This window comes from Manis javanica, chromosome 11 (assembly GCF_040802235.1).
Source record: "Manis javanica isolate MJ-LG chromosome 11, MJ_LKY, whole genome shotgun sequence".
NCBI lineage: Eukaryota > Metazoa > Chordata > Mammalia > Pholidota > Manidae > Manis > Manis javanica.
Window position 1 is genome coordinate 10,227,662 of NC_133166.1, and position 12,636 is coordinate 10,240,297.

The 12,636-nt window shown below is 42.0% G+C and overlaps 1 protein-coding gene across 1 annotated transcript in view; it reads left to right on the plus strand.

Moving 5' to 3' along the window:
• The window catches only part of ME3 (malic enzyme 3), a 170,879-nt gene that overhangs the window by 63,631 nt on the left and 94,612 nt on the right, over nucleotides 1–12,636 (plus strand).

Sequence of the window (12,636 nt, forward strand, 5' to 3'; positions counted from 1 at the left end):
CTGATCCCAGAACTAATCATGTTTATGAAATGAGGAAGTTTTTAGAACACTCTCAAACTCATTAAATGCAAGGATTAGATTCTATCTCAGGAGGGAATGAAGAAAAACATTCTATGTTGATTGTATAGATTAAGCAATAAAAAGACTCATGCAGCTTGAGGTTCTACATTGTCCTTTACCTTTTCTTTTAATAGAAATTGAATTTTAAAAGGAAATACAGTTCAAAAGTTATTCCTATTACTTGCACTTATAATTTTCAGTGCAGTCCCCTTTGAGTTTCTCTCATTAATTTTAGATTTGCAGTAGGTAGGTGCCCAGTACCAGTTAAAATTTATTGGGCACTTAATCTTAATTTCCAAGTAAATGGTCTCCCAACTCTCAGTGCCAAGGAGGATGAATGGAATGTCTTGAGGGTAAAGGTTAGAGAGGGAAGAATAAACAAAATGAGAAATTCTAAGGACACTCCAGGCTGCTCTGGCTCTCAGGAGCACGAGGCTCATGAATCCTCGTGTTCACCACGCTCAGCAGCCAAAGCGTGTTTACTGGGCATCACAGATGTGCCAGCCATTAGCTGGGCACACTGGGCCGGGGTTTCAGCTAGTTCTCACAGAAATCTTTTAAAATGGGTATTGCTATCTTCTTTTCATAGATGAGAAAATTGAGGATCAGAGAAGTTAGGCAAGTTGCCCAGGATAACACAGCTTGAGGAGGCAGATTCACAATTTGAATCCAGGGTCAGTGACTTCAAAGCCTGATCTACCTCTTCCATGGCCTCTCATATCTGCATCGTGCCACAAACTCCAGCAAAAATACCACTAGTGCTATTTGTTGAGGACCCCAGCCTGCTAGCACTAAACTAGCCCTCATAATTCCGAATTAATTCCAAAATATAAAAGGATATAAAGGACACAAGTTTGAAAGAAAAGATCGCTAGGCAGAAACTCCGTGGAGGCAGGGTCCATGTGTGTTGGATCTCTCATTGTATGCTTGGTATTTGGTACTGGCTGGTCCTCAAAACATACTTGATAAATGAGTGATTATGTAAATAATGAACCAATAATTTGAAATGGAATTCAGGGTTCAAGTCCTATTTCTGCAACTTGCTAGAGCCTTGATTTTAAGCAAATCGTTAAATCCCTTAGCCTTAGTGTTACAATCTGAAAAATGGACAAACACTTTCACAGTTGACCGTATAGAGCAGTGGCTCCCAAACTTTGCTGTACCTTGGAATCACCTGTGGACCTTTAAAAACTCGTCATCCAGGCCCCATTCCCAGAAGCCAGACTAAAGAGTATGGGTGTTACCTGGACATTTCGTAGCACCCTGGGTGGTTCTAACAGGTAGCAAAGTTTGGGAACCACTGTCAAAGGGACATTCTTTTTGTTTTTTGGGGGGGGGTTGTCAAATACAACAAAGGAAAAAAACTGCTTTATAAAATCTTAGAGGCAGTTAAATATAAACAGTTGTTATAAAATCAGTCCAAAGTGACTCTGGATCCAGAACTCTGTCTCCTGAAGTCACAACAGAGAAAACGAATTACTCTGATCTCCTCTGTGCCACATCAGTCATCTGTCTCCAGGGCAAAATGACCTCCTTCCTGATTCACCTAATCGGATGGCAGAGTTGAGGTTAAGGCAGGCCCAGGAGGAGGAGCATTTGGCTAACATCGGGGCTGGAACAGGGTAGCGGTGATCAGCTGGACAGTTATCGTGTTGGATGAACTTGTCCTTGGTCAGTCTCACGTCCAGTTCTAGTGCCCCCACCCACTCATCCACATTTACGAGGCATGTTTGCACAATGCCTATTCAGAGACCCTCCCAAGCGTGTCTGTTTGCTTTATTTCTCCTGGTCAGAGTTCACTTTTGGACCCAATCCTCCCAGGCTGGGCCTGCCAACGGGCTGTTGTGTTGTTAGAGGAAGGAAGCAGTACTCCCTTGGCCTCAGAAACTCCCGGGCCCATCACCTTCCTCTGCCATTGCCCAACTAAGGTTCAGCAGAGTTAGAAGGCCATCAGGGTGCCAAGAACAATATTGTTTAAATTTTAAATAATAGTTTCTTAGGAAGAGGGGGTCATGAAGCATTCAAACCACCACAGGGAATTTTGCCAAGAGAATGATTCATAAGCCTTCCAGCTCTCCACCTCCGTTCCTTTGTTCAGACAAAATTCTAGAGTTGCCCAGTATTTCAGGAGCAGGTTCTTCCATTTCCTTTCCTTGTTGGTCCTTATCCAACAACCTTGAGTAAAGTAGCCTTCCAATGGCAAAATATAGCTGAAATAGTCATTATTCTCACATGCTTGCAAATAGCATGTACTAGCCACATGTCCTCAGTGTGTCATTGACCCATGTGAGCCTCAGTCTCCTCTTCTGTAAATGGGGATAATTCCCGCCCTGTCTAGGATCCAATGACATAAGCCATCTGTGACTATTTCAGAAACGATAAAAGAAAAAATGTGCAAGACGTGCTAGATGAAAAGAGCACACAGTTTATGTAGACACAGGCCCTGCCCTCAAGGAACTTATAATATTATTGTGCTGTAGTCCTGTGTTAGCTGCTTTGAAGTGTCTGCATCCCTGAAGGAAAAGGAGACAAGAAATGCCATAAAATGCAATTAGCTCAATTGCTTATGGTCCTGAACATACAGGGATTTGAACCTGTGCAAAAGTCAGTCATCTTTTAACCTTTCTAGCACACATTTGAATGTACAAAGGCATCTCAATGTCTGCCTTCCAGCTCTCCATCTCCATTCTCATTTGATTGACACAACCACCCAGTGAAGGCAGCTGACTCAGAGGTGAAGTAACTTCTGCCCAGTCACACAGCCCAAACTTGGAGGAAGTGAAGGTGGAACTTCTGTCTTCCAGTTCTCTTCGCACTCCCCCACCCTGACTGTGTGAGGGCAGCACCTCCAGGCCTGGTCATTATCCCATGGAAGGAAAATGGAATTGTATCGCCACTAGCATATGAACTTGTGTGTGGATCACGGACAGACGGGCCACAGCAGCCTCTGCACATTTGCAGCCCGCAATACCAAAGCCCAGCCTCTGGGCCCAAAGCTGGTTTAGGCTGGGCCCTGGGCAGTATGAGCAGTGTTGTTATCTTCCACTCCCCTTTCGGGAATTGACGATGTGTTTCTGGATCTGTAATTTTGCACCTGACTGCAGAAGTATGTCTGGGAGGAAGGCCATTCTTAGGTGTGTGTCTCCTAAGACTTCCCAGTGCTATGTTCCCAAGATCCCTGTGTAACCATCCCAGGGGTGCACTCAGGGGCCCTCGTAAACCTGAGGTTCAGTGAGAGTACAGCAGCCTCAGTGATCCCACTTCCTGTCTCCAGCCAGGGTCCTTGTCAGACTAACTCATAAAAATCCCAAACAAATAGTGATGAAGTACTGTGCAAAAGGAGGAGGAAATGCCTTCCAGTCCCCCTAACAGCCAATCAGCTTTAACTGTACAGTTGGAGAGCTGAGTGCCCACAGCTCTGTCCCAGCTATGGCTGTGTCCTTGCTGTTGCAGTTGATGAATGGAGGAAGCTGGTTATGGCCTAAGCAGTCTGCTCGGAGCATGACGTAATAACGGTGGAACTGAAAACCTTTACTGTTACACGTGCATCTGCTAATCCTTCCTTTGAGTAAAGATGCTGGTTAGAAGAAACACGGCCACCTGTGTGTCTTGGTCCAATTGCATAATCGCAGAGGTACAGGCACACCCGTTTCCAGATGGGCTGACTGGCCTGGTGCTCATAGAGGATCACTCAGCAGTGAACCATTAAGATAACTGGCTCTATTTGGAGTAGCAGAATAATTTAATCTCTAATCAACTAAAAGCCACTTCAGTCAACTTGTTTAATCTGTTAAGATTCAGGGGCAGCTGATTATCTCAGAGAAACAAGTATGAACTTTGGCAGCTTATGGACCTGGGGTCTACTCCTGGTTCTTACAATGACTCATTGTGTGACCTCAGGCAAGTTACTTACTCCTCTGGCCTCAGTTTCCTAGTCCACAAAATGGTTTAATAATAGTCAGATTATAAACCCAGGGTTGCTGTGAGGATTGGAGATGACAGGTTTAAAGTGCCTATCTCAGAGCCTGACCCAGTCCAACTGGTTCATAAAAGGGTAATGAGGATGATAATATTATTGTGCTGTAATCCTGTGTTAGCTGCTTTGAAGTGTCTGCATCCCACTACCTCGAGTTTTATTACCCAATAACTAATGTGTAAGAAATCAAGTAGAAAACACATTTCATGAGCTTATCTGTATGACACTGAGCAAGAGCTGTGTGACATGGGGCATGAGGGAAGGCCTCCTAGAAGAGGGGACCTTGGCTGTGGATTGGAAGATAGAGGAGGGAAGTGGTCAAAGCGTGATGGGCAGGGTTACTGATGGCAGCCAGAAAGGGTGAGCCTCTTGGGCATGGGGTAAATGCACGGGGCTGCCGAGGCAGGAGCCTTGCACAGCCAAGGACAAGCAGATACACTTGATGTAGAGACGTCACTTCAGGCCCCTGTTCTTCTAGCCACCTTCCTGACTAGCTCCTGACCACCCTCCAGGGCTTATCTCCAGCATCTGCTAATGAGCCTTCTTGTGCCTCCCTGCCCCATGAACAAAAGGATAATAGTAATGAGAACACCGGCATTCACTGAGCACCTGAGCTGAGCATTTCGGATTCACAACACGTGAATCAGGCAGCACTCCATTCTGCAGGTCGGGAGGTGGGTTGCTAAGGTGCAGGCCGGAATCACAATTATATGTTAAGCCTCATGTCTTCTCTGGTAGACTCATGAGGGTGGTGACCAGCGCCTGTTCCTTTTAGGACTCTCCAGTGCCTAACATGGCCCACACAGTAGGAACTCATAAATGCTTGCAGAATGAATGAGAAGAGGTCATCCAGTGTACAGCAGGGCTCTGGATCCAGAGGCAGTAAACAGATCACCAAGTGGGACTGGGATGACCTCCCTTGGAAAAGCTCAGGCACAAGGAACAGACACTGGAGGTGTGGGTCCTGGAAGTGCAGGAGGCTGGGACCAGGGCACACCAGCTAAGCTTGCTGTGTCTGAGCCCTGCCATCTGACGGTAGGTGCTGTTCACATGTCTTTTCTCTGATGTCAGTAAGCTGTATCCTAGGAACTTGGGCAATGCTGAGCCCACAGATAGAGTCCGCTGACTGGGGCAGAGATGATCACTCAGGGAAAACGATAAAAGAAGTAACGTCAAGGGTGATAGTTAAAAGATAATAATGGTATTAAGGAGGCACTGACCAATCCACCAGTCCCAGGACTAGCTTTGGCAGGGACTTGTGGCCATGCATTTGGCTAGACATTAACCCACAGAGAAGCCAGAGCTCATCGGGAGGTATGCTTGGCTGGAGGAGCGGTCAGAGCAGTGGCTTTGTTACAGTTGAAACATTTCAAAAGAGTAACAATTGGTAGGTCCCTACTGGTGTGGCCTGAATACCACAGGGTGGGGTTGAAATAGAACAAAGTCAGCCATTTTTCAAGAGACACATGTCCTATTTTGAGAGCTCTGTTAAAACTGGATAATATAATCTGTAACTTTATTTCACTAGGCACACGGAAACTATAATTTCTCAATATGGTAAGAATAAGTAAGAGCCCCACCATTAACTCCACCACGTTGTACAAACTCTACTTTTACCTTAAGACTCCTGGTATACCTTAAGAGAATTGTGACTTTTTGATATATAGGACTAGGAGACTGAGTGTCAACTAGCAAAGTTTATTTATTTCTTTGTAGAGAAATAAAAGTTCTCATGCTTTCCCCTATACTCTAGTGGATCGTCTGTGCCTGCCCTATCTTGGAAGCCATGGTACAGCTCAGGTACCTGCATTTCTGTTTGTAAATTCACAAACTTGTAAATCTGGAATCACCTTAACTTCAGCTTCCTGATGAAAAGAAACTTCAAATTTTTTTTTTTTAATCTTTGAAATTACCAGTTGCTAAATGGTCATACATTTTCCTCAGATACAAAAGAAGTTGGTGGCAGTCAGCCAAGGGAAACGCTCAGCCTTGTAGAGAGGAGCGGACTGTTATTAAGAACCACTATGGGCATTAACAAAGGTGATGTCGTAATTAAATGCCTGGGCCTCCCTGGGCTCCCCAGGGCCAAGGAGAGACACAGTCTTTACCAAGCCAGTGAATAGTCAGCTGCCTAATGGTGTCTGGTGAGAGTGCTGAGTCTCCAGAGTGAGATGGTTTCCTGCAGAAGGATCAGGGACCTCTTGCAAACCGGGTGGCCAGCCCAGGGCACTTATGAACTGGTGACTCCAAGCTTTGATGAAAAAAATGTTTGGAATTTTATTTATGGAAAGCACTTTTAGAAGACTCTGTGAGTCATGGTCTCAGACAGAGTCGAGCCTATCTCAGGATAGATCTTTCTTACATTTTCAGCAGTTCTTCTGAGAGGAGGTACAATTGTACAGGATTTTCATAAGTTGAGGTATCATTACTTTTTAAAAACTTGAGAGGAGCCCAGAATTTGTAGTTGTGGAGATTCCCCGAATTACAAAAGAAAACAAAGAACAAATTGGGAGTAGCCAGGAAGTCTAACTTTCATTTATTTATTTTCTCTAGTTCTCTTGTTTCCCACTCCACCCTTGCCCCTGCCCACTGCTTCTGAGATCCATCTCACCAAGGTCCTGGCAGGGAGGAGAGGCAAGACTGAAGCCTGTGATCAAATCTTGGTTCTGTCTCTTACCTCTAGTTAAAGAAATCATCAAGAAAAAAATATATCACAGCAAATGGACCTACTGATTATAAGGTGCATCCTGGCTTAAGAAGGAATAAAATAGAGGTTACTATCTATGCAACTTCTGGGAGCATAACATAACCTCCCTTGTTCAGCTGTCCCCTCTATAAAGTAGAGGTTACAAAACTTCCTCACAATATGGTTGTGAGGATAGAGTAAGACTGGATATTTATTAAGAGTCTCTTTCTTAGAGCCACCTATAGAAGCAACTCTAAGGTGTGAATGATCAATGTATGGGCTTGAAGCTCCCCATCATTATTTAACTGCCTATAAAAGAGTTTGTAATAATTGCAGGTAGGATATTTTTCAGCGGTGGAGTAATGAGAGGAGCTCTCTAATGCTTTTCAGGTTCCCTCCACTAGGGAGTCTGGTGGGGAGTCAGACTGCCACCGGCATGATTTAAGTCTCCCTTATCACCCCCAGCCTTCCGCATGTCCAGGAGGAACCTTGCATTACTTGGGGCTCAGTATGAATGCAGGGCTTAACCACAGTTGCCTCAGGTTTCATCAGCCTTGAACACAATGGGGGTCATATTAATAGTAGTAATAATTAGTAAGTTAATTAAAAACCATTCTCAGCCCCCTACACAATCCCCTATGGGGATTCTAGTCCCTTCCTGACTAATGTCCACTACCCATGGAGCCACTCAGGGGCTCGCCACTATGGCTTTGCTGGGCCCTCTGCAAAGAAGCCAAGGAAGCCCTCTAGGAGCCTCTAGGCAGTGCCAGAGCAGCCCTCACTTCAGCGGAGTCACCTTGAGTTCACCACAGAAAAGGTGTCTCTTTCTCACCTTGTGTTGCACCTTATTCCAGGATAAAGGCGGGACAGATGTGGTCCCTGTGTCTCACGATATCCCTTATGAGAATGGTTTTGCAGCTTTGCCAGCAGACACCATCCTCACGGGGGTCAGCCAGGCCAGGGAGCAGATTCCATGATGTCCTGCTCATGCCCCGTGTCTCCCCACCGGTGCCCAAACCAGACAATGCTGTTCTGGGAAAGACAGTTGTAAGAGAAGGAAAAGACAAGACACATACTCTGAGAAATATTTGCAAAACACATGTCTGATACAGGACTTGTATCCAAAACATGCAAAGAATTCTTTAACGACAGCTTTATTGAGTTGTAATTCGTATACCATACAATTTACCCATTTAAAGTGTATAATTCAGTGGTTTGGGGTATAATACATTATCAGTTTTTAAGTTGTAATAAGTATATATAACAACATTTGCATATTAGCCATTTTTAAGTGTATAATTAGGTGGTGGTAAGTACACTTGCAGTGTTGTACAAGCATCACCACAATCCATTCCCAAACCTCTTTCATCACCCTGAACAGAAACTCAGTGCCTACTAAGCAGTAACTCACTGGTCCTCTCCCCTTAGCCCTTGGTAATCCATAATCTATTTTCTGTTTCTAAATTTGCTTCTTTTAGATATTACATGTAAGTGGAACAGTACAATATCTATCCTTTGTTGTCTTCTTTATTCATTAGCATAATGTTTTCAAGGTTCATCCATGAAGTAGCATGTGTCAAACCTCATTCCTTTTTATGTTTGGATAAGTTTCCACTGTGTGTATATACATTTGTTTTGGTCCCTATATTGGTGGACACCTGGGTTGATTCTACTCCTTGGCTGTTGTGAATAATGCTGCAGTGAACATTGGCATCCAAGTTATCTGTTCAGATCTTTGCTTTCATCTCATTTGGGTATATACCGAGGAGTGGAACTGCTGGAGTAATATGGTTATTCTGTGTTTAGCTTTTTGAGGAAACACTAACCTGTTTTTTCCATTAAGGCTGAAACACTTTTCATTCCTATCAGCAATGTATGAGGGTTTCAGTTTCCCCACATCTTCACCAACACTTGTTATTTATGTTTTTTTTATTACTTCCATCCTATTGGATGTGAAGTGGTATCTTACTGTAGTTTTGATTTGTATTTCTCTAATGACTAAAATTGCTGAGCAATTTTTTCATATAGTATTTTCCATTTGTTTATCTTCTTTGGAGAAATGTCTAAAGTCATTTGCCCATTTGTTTTATTAAGGTCTCATTGATATACAATCTTATGAAGGTTTCACATGAACAACATTGTGATTACTACATTCACCCATATTATCAAGCCCCACCCCCACCCCATTGTAGTCACTGTCTGTCACCGTAGTAAGATGCCACAGAGTCACAACTTGTTTTCTCTGTGCTATACTGCCTTCCCCATGACCCCCCTACATATGTGTGCTAATCATAATGCCCCTTAATCCCCTTCTCCCTCCCTCCCCCCAACCCTCCCCAACCCCTCCCCTTTGGTAACTGCTAGTCCCTTCTTGGAGTCTGTGAGTCTGCTGCTGTTTTGTCCCTTCAGTTTTGCTTTGTTGTAATACTCCAAATCATGAGTGAAATCATTTGGTCTTTCTCCGCTTGGCTTATCTCACTGAGCATAATACCCTCTAGCTCCATCCATGTTGTTGTGTCATTTGCCCGTTTTATAATTGTGTTGTTTTTCTGTCTGTTGTTGAGTTGTAGTTATTTGTAGATTCTGGATATTTAACCCTTATTAGATACATGATTTCCAAATACTTTCTCCATTCTGTAGGTTGTCTTTTCACTTTCTTGATAGTGCCCTTTTATGTACAAAGGTTTTTAGATAAAGTTGATTTACCTAATTTTTCTCTTGTTACTGGTGCTTCTGGTGTCATAACTAAGAATCCATTGCTAAAACCAAAGTCACGAAGATTTACTCCAGTGTTTTCTTCTAAGACTTTTATTATTTTAGCTCTTATGTTTAGGTTATTGATCCATTTTGTATAAATTTTTTGCATTTGATGTGAGGTAGGGGTCCAATTTCATGTTTTTTCATGTGGAAATCCAGTTGTCCCAGTACCATCTCTTGAAGAGACTACTTCCCCATTAAATGGACTTGACATCCTTATCAAAAATCAATTTGCCTAATGTGGGGTGGAGACATGGGGAAGGCAGTATAACACAGAGAAGACAAGTAGTGATTCTATAGCATCTTACTATACTGATGGACAGTGACTGTAATGGAGTATGTGGTAGGGACTTGATAATAGGGGGAGTCTAGTAACCATAATGTTGTTCATGTAATTGTACATGAATGATAGCAAAATAAAAAGAAAAAAGAAAAAAAAATATATATATATATACAGTCAATTAAAAAAAAATTGATTTGCCATAGATGAGTGGGTTTATTTCTGAACACTTGGTTGTATTTCTGTTGATCTATATATGTCTATTCTTATACTAGATCACACTGTTTTGATTGCTGTAGCTTTGTATTAAGTTTTGAAATCGACTTTTGAAAAGTGGTTTTGGTTTTTTATGGACCCTTGCTTTTCTATTTCTGCAAAAAAAAAAAAGCCATTCGAAGTTTTATAGTGACTGTATTGAAACTGTAGACCAAACAACTCTTAAAACTGAACACTAAAAAAAATTTTTAATGGGCAAAAGATCTGAACAGATACCTCATCAAAGAAAGTATACAGATGGAAAATAAGCATATGAAAAACTGCTAACATCATATGTCACCAAGGGAGTTGCAATTAAAACAATAATAACATACCTTACATATCTATTATGATTCAGATTTTAAAAACTGAAAATAACAATTTCCAGAAAAGATATGGAGCAAAGGAAACTCATTCATTGCTGGTGGGACTGCAAAATGGTATAACTACTTTAGAAAATGGTTTAAGCAGTTTCTTAAAAAGCTAAACATAGTTTTACCATATGATCCATGCACTCCTATGTACATACTTAACTGATTTGAAAACATATGTCCACACAAAAACCTGCACATGAGTTTTTGTATCAACCTTATTTATAGTCACCAAAAACTGGAAGCAACCAAGATGTCCTTCAATAGGTAAATGGGGACCAAACTGGTACAGACTGTGGAATGTCATTCAGTGATACACAGAAATAATTTATCAAGCCACAAAAATATATGAAAGAACCTTAAGTGGTTATTGCTAAGTGAAAGAAGCCAACCTGAAAAGGCTACATACTTACTGTATGATTCCAGTTGTATGAAATTCTGGAAAAGACAAAACTATAGTGATGGTAAAAAAAACAACAACAGTAGTTGCCAGAGGTTCAGAGAGAGGAAGGAAGGATGAAGTAAAGCACATGGGATTTTTAAAGCATGAAACCATTTTGTATGATACTGCAATGATGGATACATGACATTATGCATTTGTCAAAACTTAAAAGAACTTTATAATATAAGGAATGGACCTTTTTTTTTAAGAGTCATGTAATAAATTGGAAGACCCCCAGAAGAAATGCAGACTATGAAAAGGAAATCAAACTGTGTTACAAATGCCTAGTACAGCCTCAGGGAAGGGGTCGACGGAAAAGTGCTGACCTAAGGAACTTGGAAATGAGTGGGGTTTGTAAGACCTAAGGCAAGAGGAAATGCCTACAAGCATATGCTCTACTTTATAAAGCTTTTTCCCGTGGCAGTACAGGTTAACAATTTGACACTGTCTATATGTATACTGGAATTGAGTAACTAAGTAAGTGGGTGGCAGGGTAAGTAAGTGGGAGCTAAGTCTCTCACTGGAGGCATGAGGATTTACAGATCAACAAGGTGACGAGGTTAGAATGATCCATGTAGTAATGGATTCGAGTTAGAGACGTTAGTAGGCACTCATATTTAACTTAATATAGATTCATTTCCCTGCTCTGTCAGCTGAAAGAAACTACGAATCCCCAGTGGAAAGAAGCTCAAGTAATAAGTAGAGCCCAAATCTTCATGTCTAATACCATGCTTCAAAAAAGGAATCAGGCTTATTGAAAAAGTAGCTGATTCTAGGACTGGGGCAGGCAAATACAAGATGAGCCTGGAGCCTTGTAGTGCCAGAAAATAGGCAAAAAAAGAGGGGGAAACCTTATGAGAATATGTCAAAGAGACACAGGAGCCAACTGAAGGATTCCCAGTGGCCAAAGCTGGAACGGTTTAAGCAACAAAATAAATAAAGCAGTATTGGATTATAAACCCAAAGTATAAGCTAAATACCCATGAGTCCATTCCAATACAAATAAATGATTGAACAAATAAATAAATGGGGGAGAAGAGACCAGTCTCCCATGCAGAATTTCAGAAAATGAGTAACTCTACAGTGGAGAAACCCGACAAGCACACCTTCCTCCGTGTGATCAAAGTCAATACCAACAGTGGTAAAGCATGTTTGTTAATAGTATGTACCTTGGTCGGATGTGATGAAAATGGCACTCTGCCCTGTGGTTTTCCTCCTAAAAACCCATAACCCCAGTATAGTCCTGAGAAAAACATCAGACAAATTCCATTGTACAAAACACCTGACCAGTACCCCTCCAAACTCTCAAGGTCATCAAAAGCAGGGAAAGTCTAAGAAACTGTCAAAGCCAGGAGATGCATAGGATGATATGGGATCTGGGATGGGATCCTGGAACGACAACAGAAAAGAACATTAGGTAAAATGAAGGTCATCTGAATAAACCATGGACTTTACTTACTAATAATATATGACCACTGGCTCATTAACTCTAATGAACATACCATATTGATGTAAGATATTTGTAAGAGGGGAACTGGGTGAGGAGACATATGGGAACTCTTGTCCTATCATCTCAGTTTTTCTGTAAATCTAAAACTGTTCTGAAACATAAAATACATTTTAAAGACAAAAGGTCCCAATGATGTAGGTATTTTCCCCATTTTTCCAGGAGGAAGCTGAAGCTTGGTAGAGACAAAGTAACTGGCCCAAGATTGCCCAGCTACTTAAATGGAGGTGGGATTTGAGCCTGGGTCCTGTCTGTTGAGTCACAGCGACTTTTCTCGCCTGTGGAGGAACCCTGTGTTCCTT